At 33.9% G+C, this 12,780-nt stretch overlaps 1 long non-coding RNA gene across 1 annotated transcript in view; it reads right to left on the reverse strand.

Moving 5' to 3' along the window:
- Positions 1-2,303: 2,303 nt before the first annotated feature.
- Positions 2,304-12,780, reverse strand: part of LOC117797273 — a 238,291-nt gene continuing 227,814 nt past the window's right edge. Inside the window, exon 5 of the long non-coding RNA XR_004622219.1 lies at positions 2,304-2,351. This is a non-coding gene — a long non-coding RNA (uncharacterized LOC117797273). The remainder of the gene's footprint in view (positions 2,352-12,780) is intronic.

The raw sequence follows: 12,780 nt of genomic DNA on the forward strand, positions 1-12,780 counted from the left end.
CTACTCCTCTTGATTGAAATGCTAAAATTATACTCTCCTCAACGACTCTTTTGTCATTTCCATTCTCTTCATTTCATCCTTATTATTCTCGCTTTATCTTTTTTCTTCCAAATAGTCACCATTTTTTCTATTTGTTCCATGGGACTGCTTCTATATTTAATGCAATATCATCCTTCAGAAATCAAATATATATCATATATTTGTGCACATGTGTGATTTCAAAAATTGTTTTGCCTTATATAGTTGTGATTTTCAAAGACATTATTTTTCTAGGTTATGAGGTTTGTCTAAACAAAGAAACACTGGATAGTTGTAACTAAAAAATTATTTTCTTAAAAAAGGGAGTAGATTTCCAATGTAGATGTTTTTATGAAATGTGTGATTTGAACTGTGCTTTTTCCTTGTTACAAGAAAGGTTTCTCGTTAACGTTGTTCCATTGGTTTTTTATTTAATGTTGAAAACACAAATATTGACATGATAATCCTTATTTTTAAGAAACCTTGCAAATTGAGTAGCTGAGCTCTAGTTTCAAATCTCATTTGCATTTATTCAGTAACTATGGCTTTTGTATAGTTTCTCTTAGAAACAAGTGAGGAAAAAGTGACATAAATTTGAAGTCAGATAAATGGAATCTGAAAGATTAATAGTTAATACATTTGGAATGGCTACTTTTGCTTGGTACTGTGCTAAGTGTATTATCTCTGTACATTTTCCATTCATACCAATATTATGATATAAAAACTATTATTATCCTCATTTAGAGAAGAGAAAATTGAGGCCATAAATCATGAAAATGTTTACCAAAAGTCACATAGCTCATCATTGACAGAGCCACAGTTGTGGGGTAAAACACCTTGATGTCTCCAGGTCCTCTTAGCACAAAATTATCTTTTTATCTTTATATTCAAAGTATAGCATGTGTCTCACACATAGTTATCACTCAATAAATAATTTGTTTAGTGGATCAAGTGTAGCTACTTTGCTGAGCCAAATAGTTAACCTATATTTACTTCATTTCCTACTGACAGTAGGTTCTATATATCTCTCTCCAAGTTAGGGAAGCCATAATTTTTTTTCCTATTTATTTCTTTAAAGTATATGGCTTTGATAGTCAGAAATTCCTTTTGAAAATGTTGTCTAGAAAATACAGGTAATAAGACCTCGTCATAAATAATACGCTTCTCTTCATTGTATTATGGGAGTCATGAAGAGAATAAACTTCTAGATCTGTCACTAACAAGCTAAGTTGCCATGGGTAGATAATTTATCCTTTCTACCTTTATTATCAATGACAAGTTGGGACTAAATCATTTCAAAGTTCCCAATTATTTCTATAAATCTATAAATTAAAATAGCGTCAGGAGAAAATTTCTGAGCAGACAGCCTAGAACTCATACCATCCATATTTTGGTTACTATGAACAAACTGCTAATAATTGGTAACTATGTGTTCTCCTCTTAACACAAATTTTAAAAGTATATCTTAAAGAAAATTTATGTTTTCATTTCCTTGATCATATATGTGTATGTGTTTGTGTATATGTATATGTACATGTATGTTAATTGTATAAGAATGAGCTTTGGCTCACACATTTGGTGAATAATAATGACAAAATTGATTGTATTTCCTGAAATAGTATGGAAGCCATGCTGCACGAAAAAAGAGCAATAAGCCCTATGGTTTATTCACGTTCCATCCAGAATTATCTTTCAATACCAAATATTCAAAATAATGATAACAGCAGCAATAATAATACTACAATAAGATAAATATAACTAGAAATATCAAATTTGTATCATTTAAGCAAGTGGGTTAATAAACAATTAATTTAACTTTAAAAATTCCTCAGGATGTCCATTTATCTGAGATCAGTATCATTCTCTAGATGAAATTTCTGCTTGTTCAATTGGAAAAGTGAATGAAGTAACAATCTTATTATTATTATTGTTTTTCATGTATTGGGTTACATAATAAGAACTTTACCGAAACAGTAGTTTCATTGAATAATGTAGAAGCAAAGTCACTTTGCATTTATGTATATAGTACATTTGATTTTTATTAATTTTGCGAAATGTTAAATTTATATTTTATTCACAGCAAATATATGCTTTCTATATGCTTAGTATCATTCAAGAAAATAGAAACAGACAAGTGAACAAAAATAAAGCCTTTTGGGGTGCCTGGGTGGCTCAGTCGTTAAGCGTCTGCCTTCGGCTCAGGGCGTGATCGATCTCAGGGTCCTGCGATCGAGCCCCGCATTGGGCTCCCTGCTCCGCTGGGAGCCTGCGTCTTCCTCTCTCACTCCCCCTGCTTGTGTTCCTTCTCTTGCTGGCTGTCTCTCTCTCTCTCTCTGTCAAAAATAAATAAATAAAATAAAATAAATAAATAAAACCTCTATCCTTATATATCATATATTCTGGGAGGATTAGAAGTAAAAATTCAAATCAAATATAATAAATCATGTCAATAACTGTTACAATGGCAAATAATTTCAGATCAAAATGTATTATCAATGTTTGGTTCAATCCAGATGGTATAGACTTATCTCTTCCTATTCCTTCCCACCAAGTACAACTACAAAACCTGAAAACAACTCAAGAGATGCCCAAAAGAGAATTCCAAAAGATAGAAGAGAAATTTGCACCAGTTTGAAACTCTAGGATTAGAGGAACAACACAGTGGCAGTGTCTTGTGACCCCCACCCGACAAAGAAGGTAAACTGGGCCTGGCTTTTCCTGATGCCCAGTTTAGCAATAGTAGGCATCCCGGGTAGGCTCCCTTTCTCCCCTAGATCAAATGAGAGTTCAGCCTATAACGCAGGCAAGTCTGGCAAAAGTAGCAAGAGGAATTGTTGGGAAGGCCCAGTGACAAGTGGCTACGGGAAGATGTCTCTTTCCCAATTTGGCATGAGAATCCTACTATATTTCTCATTTGAAACCATGGAACACAGAAGGAAGTAGAAAAGAATTGTGCTAAAAGAAAAGAATTGTCACACATGAATTCCATATATGAGGAAATTATCTTTTAGGTAGGAGGGGAAAATAAAGACATTCTCAGATGAAAGAAAATGAAAATAATTTGTCAGTAGCAAAGTTATCAAAAAGAACAGCTAAAAAACTTTTTTAATTGAAATACATGGAATGCAACTCAATCGGTGCTGAGAGGGAAATTTTACCATTAAATGTTTCCATTAGAAAAGAAGAAAGGTCTCAAATCAATCACCTAAGTTTCTACTTCAGGAAACTGGGTAACTGAGAGCAAAATATGTGTATATGAAAGCAGAAGAAAAAATAAGAGCAGAAATTAATAACATTGAATGCTTGAAAGCAATAGAGAAAATAAAATAAAAATCAAGTTCCTTAAATATAATCAGTGGGGCACCTGGGTGGTTCAGTTGGTTAAGCATCTGACTTGATTTTGGCTAAGGTTATGATCTCAGTGTCCTGAGATCAAGCCCACCCATTGGGCTCTTTGCTCAGCAGGGAGTCTGCTTGAGATTCTCTCTCCCTTTACCTCTTGCCCCCATGCTCGCTCTCTCTCTCTAAAATAATCTTTAAAAAAATAAAATGAAAATAAAAATAATCGGTAAAATTGAAAAAAAAAGCACTGACAAGACTAACAGAAATAAAGTTACAAATCACCAATATTAAGTGTGAAACAGGATATCATTACAGATTCTTTAGCCATTAAGTGAAAAATGAGGCAATATTATTAAGTTTATATTCATAAATCCAGCATATATAGAAGATCTGAAACAAGTCCTCAAAAGCCCATAATAACAAAATCCAAGATGAAAATGATAATCAGAGTTGTACTAGACCTATTCAATAAATTGAATTTGTAAATAAAATATTATCCCAATTTTGCCACTGTAGAAGTCAGCCAAACATTTAAAGAAGAATTTAAACCAATTTACATAAACTCTTCCAGAAAAACTCAATAGGAAGGAACACTTCCAAAGTCATATTACAAAGCCATATTATCTTGTAATCAAAAAGAAAAAAAACAAAAAAAGAAAATTGCAGGTTAACATCTCTTATGTATTAAAATGCAAAAATGTTCTGAAATATAAACAAATAGAACTGAAATCAATGTATACAAAAAATTATACCCCATGATCAAGTGGTATTTACACAAAGTTTGCAGATTTGGTTCAATATTTGAAAATCTATCAATGTAATTGACCATATCAATTTGTTAAAGAGGAATAATCATATGACCATCTTAACTGGCAAAGAAAAGGCATTCAACAAAGTCCAAGACTCATTCATGATGTTAAACAACAACAACGACAAAACAAGAATAAACCTCAGCAGTTAGGAATAGAAGGAAATGAGCTAAATTTGATGAAGAGCATCTAAAACAAACAAAAAAACTTACAGCATCTAATGTCACCTGAATATCAGAGGAAAATACTGAATGTTTTCACTTTAAGATCAAGAAAGAAGCAATATCTGTTCTTAAGACTTTCATTCAACGTAGACTAAATAAGCTAGCTATTGCAATTAGGCAAGAAAAAGAAAATACATATAGATTATAAAAGAAGAAATAAAACCATCACTGTGTACAGATTGCATAATTATCTGCCAAGAAAATCCCAAGGGATCTGCTAAAAACCAAACAACAAAAACTCCTAGAACTAATGTGTTTAATGCGTTCACAGAATAAAAGATCAATGAACAACAATCACATTTCATTTGTTAATAACAAACATAGTGACATAAAAATTGAAAACACAGCAATATCACAATTTTTAAAAAACTTACATAAATGTTCAATTCTGAACAGATTTCCATTTTACGTTCCAAATCAGATAGCACAGTTAGATCTGAAATTTAGAAATTTATAATTCCAGAAATCCTAGTAAAAAAAGCAAAATCAGCTTGGCTCAGTACTTAGTTTTCTAATATTTTCCTGGTCTTTTGCCTCTTTAAAAAGTCCAAATCATGATAGACAAAATCATGGTCTCATTTCCTTATTTCCTGTTGCCTTTGCAGAAATACTCTGGAAACTTCATCCTTCTACTTAAGGGACATAAAACTGAATGATTGCAAAGGAGATATTTTAACCATTGCTCTTAAACTGCGCCCTAATAGCTCATATGGAGTAGTATCACTGACTGAGTACCTAAAATTAATACTGAAGACTAGATAGAAGGATTTAGAGGATAACATTGGATTTTGTTTTCATTTTCAGGATTTTGGATTTTGTTTTTTTGTACATGTCAAAGGTATTATTAGCTTTCAAACCAGGCGGGTGATATAGCAAAAAAGAAAAATATATTATTCATCTATAATTTATGCATCAATAGAAAATGAAAAAAAGTAAGAATCTCCTCTCATTTCTGTGTGACCAGGAAGCTTCCAGATACATTTTGCTTCTGATCTTCTTTATACTAAAGATAGTTTTCCTCAAAATATGTGCAGAATTACAGTAAGTGTGATGTTCTCTGAGAACAAAAGCAAGGGAATGCTTTTAATATATGAACTCAGTCATTTGTATCTGGTCCATAGCTTTAACAGTACCCACAGCAACTTATTTCTTTCTTTTTTGAGGAACAGTTCAAGACAAGGGCTGGCAATGAGCCTATTCACCGAGGTCTGAAGTCAGTCTCCTAGGCCTGCTGATGGACTTGTTTCTAGGTACAAGATGTAAGGGTCATGAAACAAAGATATTTTACATAGCCAAAAGTGAATATCACTTATTTGTTCATAAATCATGGCATATACTTCATGAATAAACAATTACCTTAACTTGTCATAATGCTTTGGGGCAAATATTATTAGCCCCTACAAATTAATGTTGATAAATTTGTAATCTGGTTGTCAATCCTTTGTACCCAACTACCTTGATCAGTAACAAAAATAAACTTGCTTTGTTCATTGGAGCAGATAATATAGGGTATGAAAAAGGATAGTTTGTAGAATTTCAAGGGGTCATTTATTTTCTCTTCCTGCCTGTGGTCAAGAATTCACTTAAATGATTCTAAATGATTTCCAATATTTTGAGAATTTCATAGAAACTATTCTAATATTTTATGGTGCTTTCTGTCATAAAGTTTTATCCTCCCTAATAAAAAATGTATATGGTAAATGGAGAATATACAGTCATTTCCAGAGATTAGGGACAGGAGTTGCCAGGAGGAGAGAAAGTTAAGAGGAGAAATGTGAGTTTGGCTATAAAGAGCAACATGAGGGATCTTTGCTTTGATGAAACTATTCTGTATTTAGACTGTCAGTATCCTGGTCATGATATCATACTATTGTTTATTAAGTTGTTACCATTGGGGAAACTGGGTAAAGGGTACATGGGACATCTCTCTATTGTTTTTCACAACTTCATGTGAACCCAAAATTTTCTTAAATTTTTTAAAATTTAATTTTAAAATGCGCTTGGGTATAATTGAAGCACTCACATATTTCTTAAATAGTTTTAAAATTATTGATTAGTAAATGAGGTATACCCTGTTCAATCCTTTATATTTGCCTTTTAGAAGTTTATATCCTTTGTGATCATAAGGTAAAATTTTCCTATTGTAAAAAAATCATTGATAAGTATAATGAAAAATCCTTTCTACATCAGACTCAACCTGTTTTCATTCTTTTAACTTAAAATTGAATCGTTTCTTCTCTTAAAGTTGAACTGATCATTTCTCTTATACTTCACCCCTTAATTTTTCTACATTCTCAGTAACCTTGGGCTATCAATTAGCCTTTATTTTTAAACTTCTAGATAGCTCTTATTTTCCTTTGATTAGCAATTATATAGGCTCAAGTCAGTCTTATTCAAAACATCAAGTCAAAGCAAAATGAGGCCTTCAGAGTCCTGTCTCACTCTCTGCATTTTATTGTTCCCTCTTACCAAATTCTATTTAGTTCTTCTGTACTACAGTAAAATTTCTATATACCTGTTTCCACAGATGTTGCAATTATTAAACACACCAATAACCTCAGTCTTGTCAAAATTACTCACAAAAGTTTCTGTCAATTAAATTTTTTATTATAAAAGTCTTTGTTTTTCCCATTCCCAGGCACCACTAAGCATATTATATTTTGTATTTAATAAAAAGAAAATAATGTGAAGCTAATAACACTTAAGCTTTAGGACCCTTCACTTACACTGTAAGAAGCACTAACAAGAATTCACATTTTTTGTGTTTTTGTACAATTGGGGGAAGTAAGATATTTTTATTGCAAAAGATTAAAACTACTCTTTTATACTCTATTCTCATTTAGTTTTCTTTCATTTGTGTGGCATTGGCATGGCCTGGGGTATTGAGTTTTGGCTTTTGTGGGATATATTTATGTGGTTCATAGCTGCTTTTTTAATGCAATTAAGCAATTTCACGAATATTCCTATCACCCAATGTGCCAACGCACTAGATGTCAGGACAAGTACAGGACCAGAAATCTTACAAATATCTACATATAAAATAGTTCTCTGACACCCAATCCTAAATATGTATGAGAAAAAAATGTCTTAAAATATGCAAAGCCAGAAGCTAGTCTTTAGAAAATTGTTTCAGTAATCACATGCGAAAAATTATAAGCAGAAGATTTGGCTCTCTTTAAAGCATGGTCAAACCGGAAGTTCTCTCCCTCAAGAATATATGAAAAAGTGATCAAAGATTGTACATCCAGGGGCACCTGGGTGGCTCAGTCTGTTAAGCGTCTACCTTTGGCTCAGGTCATGATCCCGGGGTTCTGGGATCGAGCCCTACGTCGGTCTCCCTGCTCAGCGGGGAGCCTGCTTCTCCCCTTGCTCATGTGCTCTCTCCCTTTCCTCTCTCAAATAAATAAGATCTTTATTTTTTTTTTTTAAGATTTTGTTTATTTATTTGACAGAGAGAGACAGCCAGTGAGAGAGGGAACACAAGCAGGGGGAGTGGGAGAGGAAGAAGCAGGCTCATAGTGGAGGAGCCTGACGTGGGGCTCCATCCCAGAACGCTGGGGTCACGCCCCGAGCGGAAGGCAGACGCTTAATGACTAAGCCACCCAGGCACCCCTAATTAAGATCTTAAAAAAAAAAAATTGTACATCGAAATCTTTAGAGAAAAGCGTGTCTGAGTGGTATATCAGGACATTAATTATTATAAAAATTATGCTAGTTTTTGAGATATTTTCAAGTTTGTGGTAAATTATTAACTTTTTTCTTTAATTCTGTTTTGGAGTTATTTTTTCTCAATCTAAATGAATATTTTAATGTCATGTGATTTCGTACCTATAATTTTGTGTTTTTTTAAAAACAACAACTAAAATTTTCTAAATATTCAGTATTCACAAAACCTGAAGCTACCTGTAGTTATTCCAGTGTTTGTTTCCACTTCATAGAATGAATATTGATGCCTCAGCTGGTGGACATGCCCTAGAGCTCGCAGGCTCTACCTCTGCGTGGACGATTTCAGCTAGACGTCCCTGCTCTGAGCCTCTCAAATGTATGTATGTATTACAGCCTCTCTCTTTCTAATGAATAATGCTGTAACCGTGGATGGAAAAAGACTAGGCACAGATCAGTAACTATTGAGAAGAAGGAAGATATCTGGACATGGGGAGTCATATCTGAACAGAGATATACAATCAGATTATCTTCTCTGCTTGTAGGACATGTGAAAAAGAGAAGGTCAGAGCAAGGACATATGTTTGAAATAAGACGTGGTCCGGGATTACACATGTATAGCTATCAAATGACCAGGTAAGTAAGGCATAAAGTCAAAAGGTAAGACAAGCCAGAAATAAAAATATTCTCAAGAACAAATCCGCCTTCTTTACCCTCAGGAATAGTTAAAAAATATAGATAGAAAACATGACAAAAATAGTATATTATTATTAATATTCAAAATATCAGTGAGTCTGCCCTGGTCATGTATAAGTACAAACTTGGTTTCACTAATTAGCACCTAACTTCTCCCCAGAATGACTGCGCCATTCTTCATTCCCACCAGCCAGCCAATATTCCTTGATTCTTGGCACCTTCCATCTTTTAGATTTGTCCCCAACTAATCGGTGTAAAATCACATATCACTTTAATTTGTATTTTCAGTGTATGTTTATGCAGCTCTTAATGTACTCGGGGGACTTTGGCATTTGTTTTTCTGTGTATATCTGTTCCCCGTTTTTACATTGAGGTTGCTGTCTTTTTATTGCTACTTTGCATCTGCTATTGATGTTTTCTAGATATTTAATCATTTTTCTGTAATCACTACATATAATCTGTCATTCTGTCACCTATATAGCCACTTTATCTGTGGTAGCTTTCTTTGTACAAAATCTTTGCTTGTGTACGTACACAGACACACACATATATACATATGTGTGTGTGTGTAAAATACATACATATATATATATATATATATATATATATTCGTAGGGGCTTAGAATAAGTAGCTTCACAAGAATTGGCACTGCTGGATATCTTCTTAACCTAACTTGGAGACATTCCTAATAAGATAGTTTCTAGTTTAGGATCAACTTCCCCATTTTCAGACACTGGGTATGATGATTCTAAAGACAGAGCTGCTATTCAACCAGGCTTTAAATAGGCCAGTCCACACAAGGGCTATTATCTGAACAAAGTTCATTTATAATTCCTTAAGCCACTGCCATCATTAGTACAGAGCTAAAGAGAACAGAAGTTCTCCTTTGGATTCTCTATCAGATCAAATTAGCTAAAATCAACTTATTCTTAGAGGATTTGTTAAATCTGATCTTAAATTTCTAAAATCCAGATAGTTTGGCAACGCTTTTCTACTTACATTGTATAACTTAAAAAGTTAGGAATTGAGTAGTGTTTTTTTAAAAGATTTATTCATTTTAGAGAGAGAGAGCAAGAGCACGTGTGTGTGTTGGGGCAGGGGGGGAGAGAGAGAATCTCAAGCAGAGATTCTTTGAGTGCAGAGGCCAATGTGGGGCTCGATCCCATGACCCTGAGATCATGCCCTGAGCTGAAATCAAGAGTTGGGTGCTTAACCAACTGAGCAGCCCGGGCATCCCCAGAGTAGCATTTTTAAATACTCCAATATTCACTTTAAAAAGCAGACTGGGGGTGCCTGGGTGACTCAGTCAGTTAAGCAGCTGCCTTTGGCTCAGGTCATGATCCCAGGGTCCTGGGATAGAGCCAGGCCGGGCTCCCTGCTCAGCAGAGAGCCTGCTTCTCCCGCTCTCTCCACTGTTTCCCCTGCTTGTGCTCTCTGGCTTTCTCTCTCTCTCTCTCTGTCAAATAAATAAATAAAATCTTTTTTTTTTTTTAAAAGCAGACTGTATAAGCCTATCCTTATTGTTTTGATAAATGTATCAAATTTCCATGGCTTTCTACTGCCAGGTTTTCTAGTACAAAAAGTGTTCTCCATTTTATCAACCTATTAAGTGTTACTTTATAATAATCTATGATAAATATTGACAATAGAGGTCTCAAAGATCAATCCACATCTCAAATGCTTCAAGTCCAGTATAAAATAAGTCACACTTCTCCCTCTTCTTTCCACCCAAATATTTAACACATTTAAGCATTGATAATTTTTAAAAATACATGGATGCTAAAACTAAAATATTTTTATTTGATTAATTACTAATTTAAAACTAAGTAAGTGCTGTTTTCTAAGGGTAAGTAAGAAAGAAAGAACAATGAACAGAAGATAAGCACTTGGGCAGATGTCATAACAAAGAGGAAGAATCCCTATAGCCATTTTATTTGTGTTTGTGTGTATGTGAAATGAACACACAAAAATGGGATAAAAATTTGGCCTATAGTTTAATATTAGCAAAACAGCACACATAGCAAGCCAATAAATAAGTGAAATAATTCAAGAGGAATTGGATGCTAGTATTTATTACATATTAATCTAACATAACTCATGCTGGCTGTTGCAGTAATGCCTCTATATCACTCTGTGTAACATAGCACTGAAGTTATGTTGTAGATAAGAAAATTAAAGTTTAGAAGCCTTAAGTGATTTGGCTAAAGTCATACAACTGGTTAGAGCCAAAGCCAGAATATTACCCAGTTAAGGCTCTTTTCATTGTACCACACTGCCTCTAGGTACCATGTTTTATTATTTTTTCAAAAATGCCATTTGATTGAAATATATTTGACATAAAACATTGTGTAAATTTAAGATATATAACATATTAATTTTATAGATTTGTATATTGTAAAAAGATTACCATTATAGGGATAATTGCCCCTCTGTTACATTATCCAGTTATTTATTTTAGTGGTTGGAATAATTAAGTTCGCGTCTCTAGCAAGTTTGATACAAGTGATAACGTATTGGTGATGTTAGTGCAGTCCTGAGGGGAGAAATCCTGGGAGTTACACATTCAGCCATATACAGCCATTTTCCTCTTTCCTTTTTGGAAATCTGAGAAAAGTGATTATTCAGAACAGTCATTCTGAGGGTATTAAACTAAGCCCAGGCAAATATACTTCTGTTTTTGAACAGAAATATCTCTAATAATATATTAATAAGGAATTCATATAAATATATCAAACAAAACTCTGTCATTCTTATAGCATATAGTTGTTAAGAAAATAGAAAACAAATACAACGGATATAAAGAATAAAATAGGGACGCTGAGTGGCTTAGTCGGCAGAGCATCCAACTCTTGATTTCGGCTCAGGTCATGATCTCCGGGTTCTGGGATCGATCCCTGCATCGGGCTCCTTTCTCAGCTCAGGGTCTGCTTGAGGTTCCCCCTCTCTCTGCCCCACCCCCTGTTCTCTGTCTCTCTCTCAAATGAATAAATCTTTAAAAGAAAAAATAATAAAATAAATTGGACATTACACAAGTATACAGGTATTCCAATCTGACTGCTCCTGATTTAGACTTCATATTTTCTATCTTAAACATTAAATTTAAAAAAATAGCTTTTTATACGAACAATTTTATCAGAAATGTTATATACTATTGTACAATAGAAAGTATATAAAGAATCAACATGTTACTTTAGTGTTTAATCTGCAACATCTATTTCAGCCATAGGTATCATTTTTATTTACAAAAGTTATGCTTGAACAAAAGCTACCATGTTACCTAGTTCTGTGTACTACGCCTGAAAAAAGCTGCTTTATGTTTCCCAAAAGGAAGCCAAATTAGCATATCATTCTTTAGGTCCCAACTCCATAAAACTACTTGTAAAATAGATTACATGTTTGGTTTTGGAAAGTAGGTATTATCAAATAGGCTCACAAAAACAGGAGGAAAGGAAAGACAGTGCTAGAAAAAAACCTGGGGATGCGGAGAACACATTTCCTAAAATTCTGTGTGGCTAAGCAGCCATTAAAGCACCTGGATATCCCTAGGAGAGTGACAAAGGACAGCCTAGGAGAGTCGGCCAGAGATTTGGTTTTGACCAAATGTACTCTGACAGAGAGGAGACGTAGTCGGAAACAAGTTTAGGGATCTAAGTTAAAGCTGCCTGAGTGCAGACGTGTATAAGTGTTTGAGGCTTTGCAAGCTGGCTTAGAATATTGCAAAGCCTTGCCAAAATCACTGACAGAGTTTTCTTTGAAGCAGCAATAGTATGCTTGGGTTTAATGAGACTGCCATACACAGAGCGTGAAAAAATATATTTTAGGCAACTATGGCTATAGCTCAATTGACAAACAGTTTTTCTGCCAAAAAAATTATTTGTAAATTGATCTTTGGAACTCCAAATCCATTTCTCAAAATAGATAGTGGTGATTAGTACGTCGAAGTTAAGCCACAGATGCCTAATTTAATCCTTAAAATATATAAAATATGGTACTGATTAATGCTTTTACCCTATCAGATATTTTTATA

The sequence above is a fragment of the Ailuropoda melanoleuca genome, chromosome 20 (assembly GCF_002007445.2).
Source record: "Ailuropoda melanoleuca isolate Jingjing chromosome 20, ASM200744v2, whole genome shotgun sequence".
Lineage (NCBI taxonomy): Eukaryota > Metazoa > Chordata > Mammalia > Carnivora > Ursidae > Ailuropoda > Ailuropoda melanoleuca.